The 12180-nt window shown below is 31.1% G+C and overlaps 1 pseudogene; it reads left to right on the forward strand.

Moving 5' to 3' along the window:
* The first annotated feature begins 10771 nt into the window (after positions 1-10771).
* LOC113183461 (proteasome activator complex subunit 3 pseudogene) lies at positions 10772-11496 on the forward strand (annotated as a pseudogene).
* Positions 11497-12180: the final 684 nt, after the last annotated feature.

The following is a 12180-nucleotide window of genomic DNA, read 5'->3' on the forward strand; positions in this document are numbered from 1 at the left end:
AGAAGACAAGAGCATCTGTATAATATTTTAAATACATATATGTGTACGTACTGAAATATATATATATATATATATATAAACATATATATATACTTGATAAATATATAAATACTTGATAAATATATACATATATATATATATTTATCAAGTATTTATACCTATAAACATTTCAATATGTGACATATAAGTGAATATCCATTTTTAATTTTTTCCTTAAGTAGAATTAACCATGTTATTCCATTTTGTAAGAAGGTGACCTGACATATGTAAAGATCCAACTGTGAAAATATAGGTCCAATTAGGATGAATTAATCAAAAATGTTATATAACTATCTTGCCTAAAATTGATATTTTAATCTTTTAAATGCAAAAATACAAAAATAAAGGCATTTAAAGAGAATTTGTTTTTAATTCTGCAGTGATATCGAGTGTATGCAGTGAGACATGAATACCTTTCCTTGAGACAACTATTTTCTTTTGAAATCTATGATTCCTACATGTCAGGTCAAGTGCTGCTTGGAAAGTGCCCTTCTTACCTGTAATTAGGGCAGTACACAGGAAGCACAGCACCTAATTTTCTTTGGCAGCAGCATGACAGCAGGTCACCACTTAGTATTCTCTGGACAAATGAAAGGATGATGAAGCACAGCTGTTCTAAAAGGCAACCCAAACTAGAAACTGAATGGGACAAATCTACAACACGTCAAAGAATAACTCAAGGAACACAGTAAAACTGTGTCAAGCATAAAGGGCTAGTAGAAACTCATAAAAAGCAAAAGAAGCTTGTGGAAAACAGTCTTTAAAGGTTTTTATTCAAAAGGTTTTGTGGGATAAGTTTTAGATTGCTCAGAACTTGTTTCTCATTTAGGAACACATTTGATTTGCTTTTACAAAAGAACCACAGGGTATGTTTTCTAAAGCTCTCTAATATATTGGAACAGTAAAATCTCACTCTAGGTTATGCAAGAAGATACAGGTTAATGTATTTTAAAAAAAGCACTGTACAAATATTTTTAAAATATTACAAACTTATAGGTCATATTAGCTCTATCAATGCTCACAAATGTTTTTCATCTTAATTTCTATCTATGATTGATTAGTACCAACTTCCTGCTACTGTGTTCATGATTTTGATGCTACATTTAAGATCAGAGAGAGAGATGTGATGTATTAACAATGTCTGAATTGACATCAGATAAGAATGGTTTCAAACATATTATACATTTGGAGATCTCATTTTAATTGTAACGTATTAGAATTTCTCAACTCCAAAAAGAAAAAAAAATAAGAAACTGGTAGGTTTCCTTTATTTAATAAAATTTTAATGAACACACATCTCTATAAATGATACTATTAACAAAAAAAAGTATTAGAATAAAGCAATCACAACAAGAAAACAATTTGCCAGTAGAGGTATTGCATTTTATAGTTCCAACACACTGGGTCTTTGTATTAGAACTTGCATACTAGATTTTCTACTCAAAAAGGATTTTGAGTTCTTTGGGCTCATTGTATAATCTTCCATATATGTTAATATATTTTCTGTGATATGATTTGTCCCCTCAAACTTTGTTGACAGAAACTTGAAATGATAGAAAGATAGAAACTGCCTTTCTTCTGCATTTTGGTCTCTCTGGGCCCCAAGCTCATTGGATGACACTTCCCTAAAATTGAGGGTGGATCTTTCCCACTCAGTCTACCAACACATATAAAAATCTCTTCTTGAAATGCCCTCACAGACACATTCAAAAATAATGCTTTACCAATATTCTAGCATTCGTTAATCCAATCAAGGTGACCACTAAAATTAACCATACAAATAGATTTAGAAACTGAGGTCCATAATATATTTAAAAATCTTAGAAAACATATTAGAGGTAAATGAAGAGAGAACTAAACTATAACATTTTGTTTTCTTATTTATTTATTCATTTTTGATTTATTTATTTTTGCTACTCTATTTGTTGTGAAAGTATAATCCATCCATTTTTTCTTTGATGACTACTAGTATTTTATTCCAAACCAAGTTTGGCATCAGTGTAGGTATTACAAGAGCAACCAAAGTCCAAAGACTTGCCATTGAATATCCAGTTTGGGGAACTACTAGAGATTTGCATTAAAATATTCCAGGACATAATATATTATATGCATGCATATATTTGCTTTAATATACAATTGAAGGATAGTTAAGTAGAATGTGAGATAAATGAATTAGGAATCCATGCTCTTGAGAGTGTTTTACTCCAATCAGGAATCCATGGAATAGGAATCCATGGAATCAGTGCAAACTGTTGTTTAAAATTTAGTTTGTTTCTTATGATGCAAAAGTTGGTTGTTTTTGTTTGTTTGTTTGTTTGTTTTTAATTGTGGAATGAATGTCCTGGGCTTGAACTGGTAGAAATTGCAATGGTAACTCAAACTGAACATAGAAAAGACATACAATCTCACAAAACCAAGGTTACTAGTGCACTACTCAAGTACATAGTCATGTCTTTCCTGCCTCCCACCTTTGCAGGAATGATCTGCTACTTCTCCCAGTTACAGCACTAGCTAATCCTTTTGTCTCCATAGTCTCTCATCTGCCATAATCTCTCATCTCATCTCATTGTCCTGATGCAAAGTGTTAATTATAATGCCTTGATCAACAAATGGAAATTCTCAGAGGTTTCAAACAGGACTATGCCTGTTTTTCCTGTTCTCTTAATGTTTGAGTTCTTAGAGAAATTTGACCTTAGTTTTATCTTCATAGTGAATTTTCACCTGGATATTTAGCCCCAAAAATATATATTATCAACTAACAATATTTACAAGAAACACCTTTTACATATTGAATCACCATTTGGCCTAGGTAAGTTCACAGCAATCAGATTTTCATTGAATGTTTTCTTTGCCAACAAACTATAATTATTGCTATCAATATCATTCTTTTGCCCAAAGAAGTATGCATCCTAAGAAAGTAGGATTTATTTCCTATTCACTTTCTAATGTATAATATAAGCTTATTCCCCCACTCTTGTCCCCACTTTTTTTTTTCATTTAGGAATCATTTCTGTTGGGATTGAATGGAGGGGATCTCTTTCACTGAGTTATATCCCCATCTATTTTAATTTTATTGTGAGATTTGTTCTCACTAAATTACAGAGGTTATTCTTGAACTTGTGATCCTCTTGCCTCAGCTTCACAAGTCACTGGGATTATAGGCTTATGCTACCACACTCAACTGTACAAGGCCTCAAATAAACAATTTTATAAAGAATAAATGGGTAGAAATTTTGAATCATTCAGATAGGAACATAAATATTCAAAATAAAAGTCATCCCTGTTGGTTAAAAAAAAAGTAAAAGTCATCAGATTTTTATGATTCCTAATAGAATATAAAATAATATTTACAATGGGATATCAACAAGGCTATATAAACAGTACTTCTTCAGTGGTCACATTATGGTTGTAAAATTAGTAATAATCCTCCTATTAATTTACTATTGCTTTTATTACCAGTGATGTCTCAGCCCCAATTTATTTCTCTTCTCTCCTGAACAAATTGACTGAGTTATTCACACAGTGTACTTGCTACTTATCTGTACCTAGTACAGAGTTGTTCCTTACTTTTCCTTTTTTAGAATCATTCATCAAAAGCCAAAACCTTAAAAAACTTTACCCCACTCTAATTAAGCCATTTCCAAGATATCCTCTACAAGGTATTTTCCCTTATTGCAATAGGCTAGGCAAACATCATTTACATTACTATGGACATGTCTCAAAGGTGCTTTGGTTGATGGGCTTAGAATATTTACTATAATGAAAATATGCATTTTTTACTAAAAAATAAAAATAGAATTTTTTTGTAAGTCTAAATTGTATTTTTTAAACTGCTATTTTAATCTCTAATAATTGTAGATTTTTAAATTATACAGAGTATATGAGAAAATATATTAAATACTATGTATAAGTAGAGTTCTCAATTTTCAATGTTTAACTTATTATTTGAAGGTCATAAACACTTTGATGTCTCAGCATCTGTGACTCTTCAGACTTGATTTTGCATAGAATGTATAATCACCACTGAAACCCCACTGTAATAATTATATATTACATGAATTGGTTTTTGATAATTTATGTTCATGTATTTATGTTCTTTATTATGTGATAAGCAAATTATGTGAAGGTTAAGGGAAAATAACAAAATATGCTGTGCCCTAATCAGGACTGCATTTTCCAGTTGTCACTTTAAGGACCCTGGGTAGTTTTCTCCCTTCCAACAAAATTTACTAAAGTTACATTACCTGATATGCACAAAGGAGCAATAAATTTAAAAAAATATGTTAGAAATTCATTTTCATGGAAAAATAAACACATTCCACAGATATTTGGACTTCTTATAAATAAACTAGTATTTTCATACTGGAATGGGGAGACATGTCTGAGTTTAGGGAATTTTATAGCATACACCACTGTAATGGCAGTTCAGGATTGGAGAGGACCCTTGGGAGTGTGTATATTCTAATATCATATGAATTTAGCTGCTATATACGGACCAAAATATCATTACCATTTTTTAAGTGCATTTTTCATGCAAGATATTTGTCTCAGGATAGAGGAACAGCAAGTTAAAATTTCAGTAGGGCTATCTGAAAGAGAAAATATGACTATATGCCAACCTGGAGTTTGTTTGACAAAAATATTATTTATGGCGGCATAATCTATTCAGAAACTTGCTTTCATAATATACCTTTTGATAATCAGATTATGAGCAATAAAAGTTAGAAGATCCACCTAATTATTAGTCTAAGAAATTCTATTCACAAAACCAGTGAGCAATTTGCCTGCCATCAGACAAACTGACTTAAGTCAATTCACAGTGCCCCCTTTCAATATTCTAAATATCAGAAATTTTCTTGAGCACACCAGATCCCGATATTGTGAAAAGTGAAAAGCTGGTATGTTAAAGAGAGGCATCTTCTCTCCTATATCGTCCTTCACTGGGTTGCTATGGCAAGAAGCACTGTGCAGAGAAGGTGGATGTTAATGGCCAAGTTCATGTGGCTGCCAGCAGGAGAAGAAATAAAAGGACAAATGTGGAAAAGAGAGTAGTGTAGAGAAAGAAGTAACTGGCTGAGAAGCTATTAGAGGAGCAATTCAGCAACAGAGTTAAGTCACCTTTTCTTCCATATAATATAGAGTATGGGTACCCTTGAAAGAGAGAAGACAGACCTGAGTTAGTGAAGTACAGTTTATCTTTTACATCCAAAACTGTGTGTGTGTGTGTGTGTGTGTGTGTGTGTGTGCGCGCGCGCGCGTTTGAGAGAGAAGAAAAGCAATATTTAAGAAATAATTCATATACTGAGCCAGTGTCTTTTAGAACAAAATATTTGAACCAGAAGGTGCTCTATACATCACCTTATCTCTCATACTACAGACAAGAATTTCAAAGGAGGGAAGGTATAAATGGTTCATCACAATACCATAGTGATTAAAAAGTAGAACCAGGAATATAGCAAAGAATTTAGTTGAGAATATAAGTTTAAACTTGTGTTTGATTCAATCCTATTTTGGCCACTTCCACTTATTTAAATTTAGTGTCCTTTAGTTTTCCAAGGCATAAAAAAAAATAATCATACTAAGCTGTAAAGTATGTTTTGAGAATTAAATGTGATTTAAAAGCATTTCACATAATATATATTATGTGTGTATATAATATATGTATTTATAATATATAATAAATATATATGCATATATAAATTATAAGTGCAATATATTTTTAACATATATATTTAAAAATATATATGTTATACACACACACACACAAACACACACACACACACACATTTGTTTTTCTTTCACTGCTGGGCAATCAAAGCCAAGGCCTAATACATGATAAGCAGGCACTCTACCTCTGAGCTCTGAGCTACATCCCCAAACCTTACATTATGTTATTATTTTGGAATATTTTGACAAAGATATTTGAAGGACAAATTTAATAAAAATTAAGTTTAAGAATTTATTTTAATCAAACATTGAATATTATCAATTTAGTTTTAACAGCTTTGGGTAAGAGCAATCTGAATAAAAAAGGGTTCCAACATTTATGTTTACTTTGAATATTTTCATTTTACTTAAAAAAATCCTTATGTCCATTTACACATGAAGAAATGAAATTTCACAGCTGATAATTTGTCTTAATTTTACAACAAATAACTAGAGGAATGAGCTGTGTTGCTGTCTTTTTGATCTCGAGTTTGATATACCAACACAGCCTCTGTGTTGGGATAAAAACGTCCCAAAATATGATGGTGACTAGGTAACTTGTTGTTAAATAAACAAAAAGACAGCATTGAAAAGGCCATGATGTTTATAGCTAATGATTTCACAATTTATCTTTGTGTGCACTACAGCCAACCCTACCTACTGTTCAAAACAATAATGACCAAAACTGAAAAAGAAAACTCACTTCTTCTATACTACATAATTCTTATTATGCAGTGCTTAAGGACATTTAAGTTTCTCCTACACAAATAATAAAAACTGTCACAGAATTTAAAAAATCATAAAGGGCACTGCTTTTGAAGTATAAATACCGATTTTTATAGTGAACATAAAAGCAAATACCATTGAATCATTAATCTGAAAAGAATTTCAAAAGAACATTTAATCCATCTCTTGCCTCAAGATAGCACCGCACCAAAACTATTTCTGTGAGATGCTAAATGCATCCAGAGAAATATTTCTTAAACTTTCCAATAGTTCAGAATTGTAGTCAGCCTGAAAGAAGACTACATATTATGTACTGTATATGAAATTTATTCTGCCAACTCATGTGTACAAGAATGATTTTTTCCTATAATTTAATTTTTATTTTCAGCCTGACCCCCATTGCTTTTAATACATTTTCTCAGAGTTGTGAATTGAATCATTGAAAAGGTATTTGGTGATTGAGCTAGGAACTGATCTTTGGACCACCAGTGTGAACAGGAATTTGCTGAGATGCTGATTTTGTTTTTCAGCATGACACCTTTCATCCCATGGTTTCTGTGTATTCTTTCACTTAGCTACTTTATTTCCAGACCCTTTCAGAATAGAGGCAGCACACTTATCTTCTTTTTGAGGTCTTGTCTCCTCACTGCCCCCTTGCAGAAAGCTACTCTCATTCCCCACAGCTGTATAAAAAGCATTGGATTCTCATTCCTTCCCCACCTCAGATTTGCTTTCTTCTAACTTACCTGTATTCCTAGGCCTTTCTCATTATCTTCACCAAACTGATTGTGGTGGAGAGAGCCATTCTCTTTTGTATATTACTGTGCAACCTGCATGCTAGTAGATAGGGGGAAAAAGATATTTCTTGAAATAAAATAAAGATTCTTCATTTCACACTTGGGTACAGACATTACAGGAAAGTACTGTGTTTTGGAAATTACTTCTTTATCATTGATGTCAACCATAAGAATGAATCCACAAAAGGAAATATCAAACTAAGAAATTCTTTTCAATGTGTGACTATTTCTGTTCCTATTGCTAAAAAAAGGAGCAGTAAGTGCTATCTAACCAACTGTTCAACAAGTATCTTGGGGTAGGAAAGTACATATTGATAACAATAAATCTTACTCAAGCCTGGGACCTTGAATGCTGCATGACATAGGGCTTTTGTTGAAATTCATCAATGCCTTGTATAACCTCTTCTCTGAGATAACTATGTGCTGAATGACCAAAACTTAAAGATGAAAACAAATTCTTTCAAAGGAAAAATTCATAAATTTTTAATAAGAATAAATAATTGTCTTCAAATAATTCAAAAATGTTTTACAGAGAGATGAAAAATAGATATAAGTATTTATTTACAATCGTATTTTATTTTTTATTTTATTTTTATTTTATTTTTTATTTTTTATTATTGGTCTTTCAAAATATTACATAGTTCTTTTTTTTTTTTTTGAGAAAAAGGAAAAGGAACATTTATTGCTATGCTAGCAAAGGAGAAATACAGGAGATTAGTCCCAACGGCTGTGATTCTATTACATAGTTCTTAATACATCATATTACACGGTTTGGTTCAAGTGGGTTATGAACTCCCAATTTTACCCCGTATACAGATTGCTGAATCACATCAGTTACCCTTCCATTGATTGACAATTGTATTTTAAAATTTGGAAATTTTTCTGAAGTATGTGTTGAACAGAGCAGATTAAGAATAAGCTATAAGTGAACTGGTTGGCTTTTATATTTAAACTTTAACATTTAATATTAAACTTTAACATAAAACCTTCTTTAAAAAATAAAATAAAAAGAATAAGCTATAAAGAATTTGGGCAACATCATTGTATAAAATGACAATATTTTATACACATAATCAGTCCAGAAATAAGGGCTTGGTTAGATAAATTTATACAACTAATAAAATATACCAATTCAATGGTTTCTGAATATTTATTATCCTAAATGGGTTTACATTATCATGTTAAATATACGGTGTTTAATTTCATAAGTAACAACTTTGATGACAACTTTACCAAAAGTAATATGTATCTGAGAAGGTATTTTTATGTGTAGGAAAACATAAGAAGTCTACATACATGACAAATTATTAACAGTTTCCTCTAGGTGAAGGTAATAAGTTATTTAATTTTCTTTGATTTCTTGATATTTTTATTTCTCTATATAATCATAAAATATTAGTTTTAGCTTTATAATGAAACACCACAAATATCAACTGAAGGTTATTTTGAAGTCACAAGGCCCCCACACTCAAAAATAGAATATTCTTTATCTAGATTGGGTATTTATTCTTAAAATTAGATAATTGAATTTTTATTATTTGAACATTTAAAGTCTTACGTTAAATATCAGGGAAGAATTGCTACTAATAAAGTGGAATATAAAATGATGAATAGGGGAACTAAGGTATCAGGAGGCAGATAAAAGGTAAAAAAAAACAGGGATATAAGAAAAGAAAATATTCATTTTCTACCCATTTTGCTTAGATGACAAAATCATCACTAAAATTTGTCCATGATCTATTTGTCAGAAAGTGTTGTAAAATAGGCATGATATCCATACAGATAACTTTTCAACTCAATTTAAGAATGAATAATTTATATTTCTAAGTAAAGTTTAAAGTACTTTTCAATTGGAACTTTCAATTTAAAGTTATGATTCTCAAAGATTTAAAAGGTGAATAAGACCACACTGGGCAAATATCAAAACAATCAACTTTTCTTATTCTTGTGAAGATGTAGTGAGATTGAGAGGACGTTTTCTCATTGCAATAGAGGTTACATATACTCATCAAAGAAGGACTGTAAGATTGATTTTCAAATATCAATCCTCATACCTCTCAAACACATACATAAATTCCATTAAAATAAAATTACATTGCTCAGAACTACATTAACTATAAGATAGTTTTAAGTTTTTCTATTGCTGAGCAACTATGTTCAAAAATACATTGAAATATTTTTCATTTATGTATTTTAGTTCCCGGCGACTTCCATTTAGTTACTAGATTTTACCTCTAATTTCCAATAAGTTTGTTGAGTCCGTCTTTCCCTACATCATTATAAATATTTTTCTAGATGTGGGTAGAGGTGGTTATTTTTTGTCAGAAAATTCCACAGGATTTAAAGTTAAGTCCAAGATATATATATATTTAAAAAAGCAATGGAGTGCATAAGTTCCCTGAAATATCTCATTTTCAGAAGAGAAACATAATTATGTGACTAGAGTGTATGAGCTAACGTGGGCCTGCAGTAAGTATTTTATAATCTATACAACAGAGTCAGAAAACAGTTTTCCTTATATGGAAACAACAGGAATCTAATTTAGCATACATATCTATAGAGTTCTAATAATTCAACTAGATTTTTTTTAGAAAACTTTTTCCCTTAAACAAGAATTTTATATTTCTAGCAATGAGCATTCAATAAAATTTATTAAATAGAATGCTAGAATTGCTTTTCTACTGTTTTAAACATATATATATAGAGATAGATAGATAGATGTATATATGTTTAAATATATATATATGTTTATATATATATATGTTTATAGATATTATATATGAAGGAATAAAGAAAGCAATGAAGGAAAGAAAGAAAAGATGGCATGTTGGGAAAAATCATCCAAGTATCATGCTATTTAATAAAATATTTAATTTGAACGACTGAAATTTCCACATGGATTAAGATAGAGATTAATCAATTGATAAAATATTGGAAAAATGAATAAAAATCCTGAGGGAAAATATGTTAACAAATTCCATTGGTTTAAAAACTTGAGATCTGTCATATAGAAAGACGACTATAGTCAATAATAAAGTATTGCATGTTTCGAAATCCCTCAAAGAATTAATTTCAAATATCACCATGAAGCAGGATAAGGGAGCTAATAGACATGCCAATCAAGATGAGTTAATTATTACAAATTGCATACATCACTATCAAATCATATTGCACCCTATAAATGCATACAATTATGGTTTGCCAATTAAAATAATATTTGCCAAAAAAATCACAAGTTGAAATATATTTATCTGATCTTTAGAATGCAAACAAATATTCAGAGCTAATTTCAGAAATATAGTGATTAGAAAACTGGGAGGTCAAGAGAGTGAGCAGCGCAGAGAAGTTGTAGATGGACAGACATCATGGAGGGAGAGAGAGAGTCAGGGGTGGGCATCAGGCTTTGGAGAACAGTAGGGATTCCTCAGATCCCTCTTGCCTGTTCCCTGTTGTCTATAGCACCTCTTGTCTCTACAGAAGAGCAGAAGCAACCTGGCCTGGCTATGGCCTCATTTTTGTAGGGGGATCAAGGAGTAGAGTTCAAAGTTGATTCTTTTGAGGAGCATATCACAAGTTGTTAGAACTTGACATTTTTTTTTTTTTTTTAAGGAATCAAACCTAAACACCTAGGACTTACTTCCCATCCACTGAGACACAAATTTCCTAATACCTGGCCTCATTCTTTGCACCAATAGCACAATGGACTGGATGTCCCACTTAAGAGAATTGAATTTTGGATGGTTATGAAGTGGTCTTTCAAAGGACAAAGGTATTAATGATGCCCAGTAGAATGCTAAAAAGCTACCACTAGCTGGTGGGTATAATGGAGAAAGTGAAACCTGAGATACGATTGTTAATTAGATTGTTAATTAATCAATGTGTCAAGGCTAAATGTGGATAGAGTTCTTGATTATCAGGATAAAAGATGAAAACAACTTCAGAGTGTCCACTTGGAAGGTACACTTGCAGAACTAAGAACTATTGAAAGCATGCATCTTACCTGAGCCAGATTTCTAGATATTATATCGCAGGAGCCAAATTGGTTTCTAAAATTGATATCCCCATGTGAAAGACTATCATCACACTGTGACAGTGATTGATGAAAAAAAATACATCAGCCTTCATATAATCATACCGGAGCAAAGAAAACAGTATGTCACTCTAAGATGAACTGATCTTGAAAAATATCAAGTTCAAAAGGCCTCAGAACAGCAATGCAGAGACATGATACAGAAACCAGTCCCAGGACTAGGGGCTCTGTGAGACTGGCTCAAGATTGACATTGTCATGATTGTGACCTGACATACCTCCTTAGCTAGACATAATAACCTCACCTCTGTGTCTTTAGGTCAAATCTGAAGAAATTCTTATTTAGTTATAAAATATATATATAATGATTGGATCTATAATCTATATATTTTTCACTGGTGTGAATATTGGTGAATAATATATTTTAGCATAATATTTTCTTGCCCCTACACTATTTTTTGTTTGTTATTTTTATGTTAGATATGATAAATTTCCTGTAAGTAATGTTATAACTGATACCACTAATATCAACAAGAATGATTTTATAATATTGTTTGTATTTTTATCATTGATCATGACATTTTTCAAGGAGAAGATAAAGGATCCTGATGAAGAGTCTATTTCACCAGGCAGTGAAAAGTAGAGTCGATATAGGAGGTTGACACAATTTGCAAATATCATTAGAATATTATAGTTATTTCAAAATTATCAATGACATATTCATCATATTTGCTATAAAGTCCTTTCTGATATTTTTTCTAACTTAAGAAATGGTGGTTGAATTTTAACGTACATAAAGATGGGAATGTTATATGAGAATAGTCACTATCTGATAAAACTTTAGGCATATTTTACTTTGTAATAACTTAAAAGAAAATTCTCT

The sequence above is a fragment of the Urocitellus parryii genome, chromosome 14 (genome assembly GCF_045843805.1).
Source record: "Urocitellus parryii isolate mUroPar1 chromosome 14, mUroPar1.hap1, whole genome shotgun sequence".
NCBI lineage: Eukaryota > Metazoa > Chordata > Mammalia > Rodentia > Sciuridae > Urocitellus > Urocitellus parryii.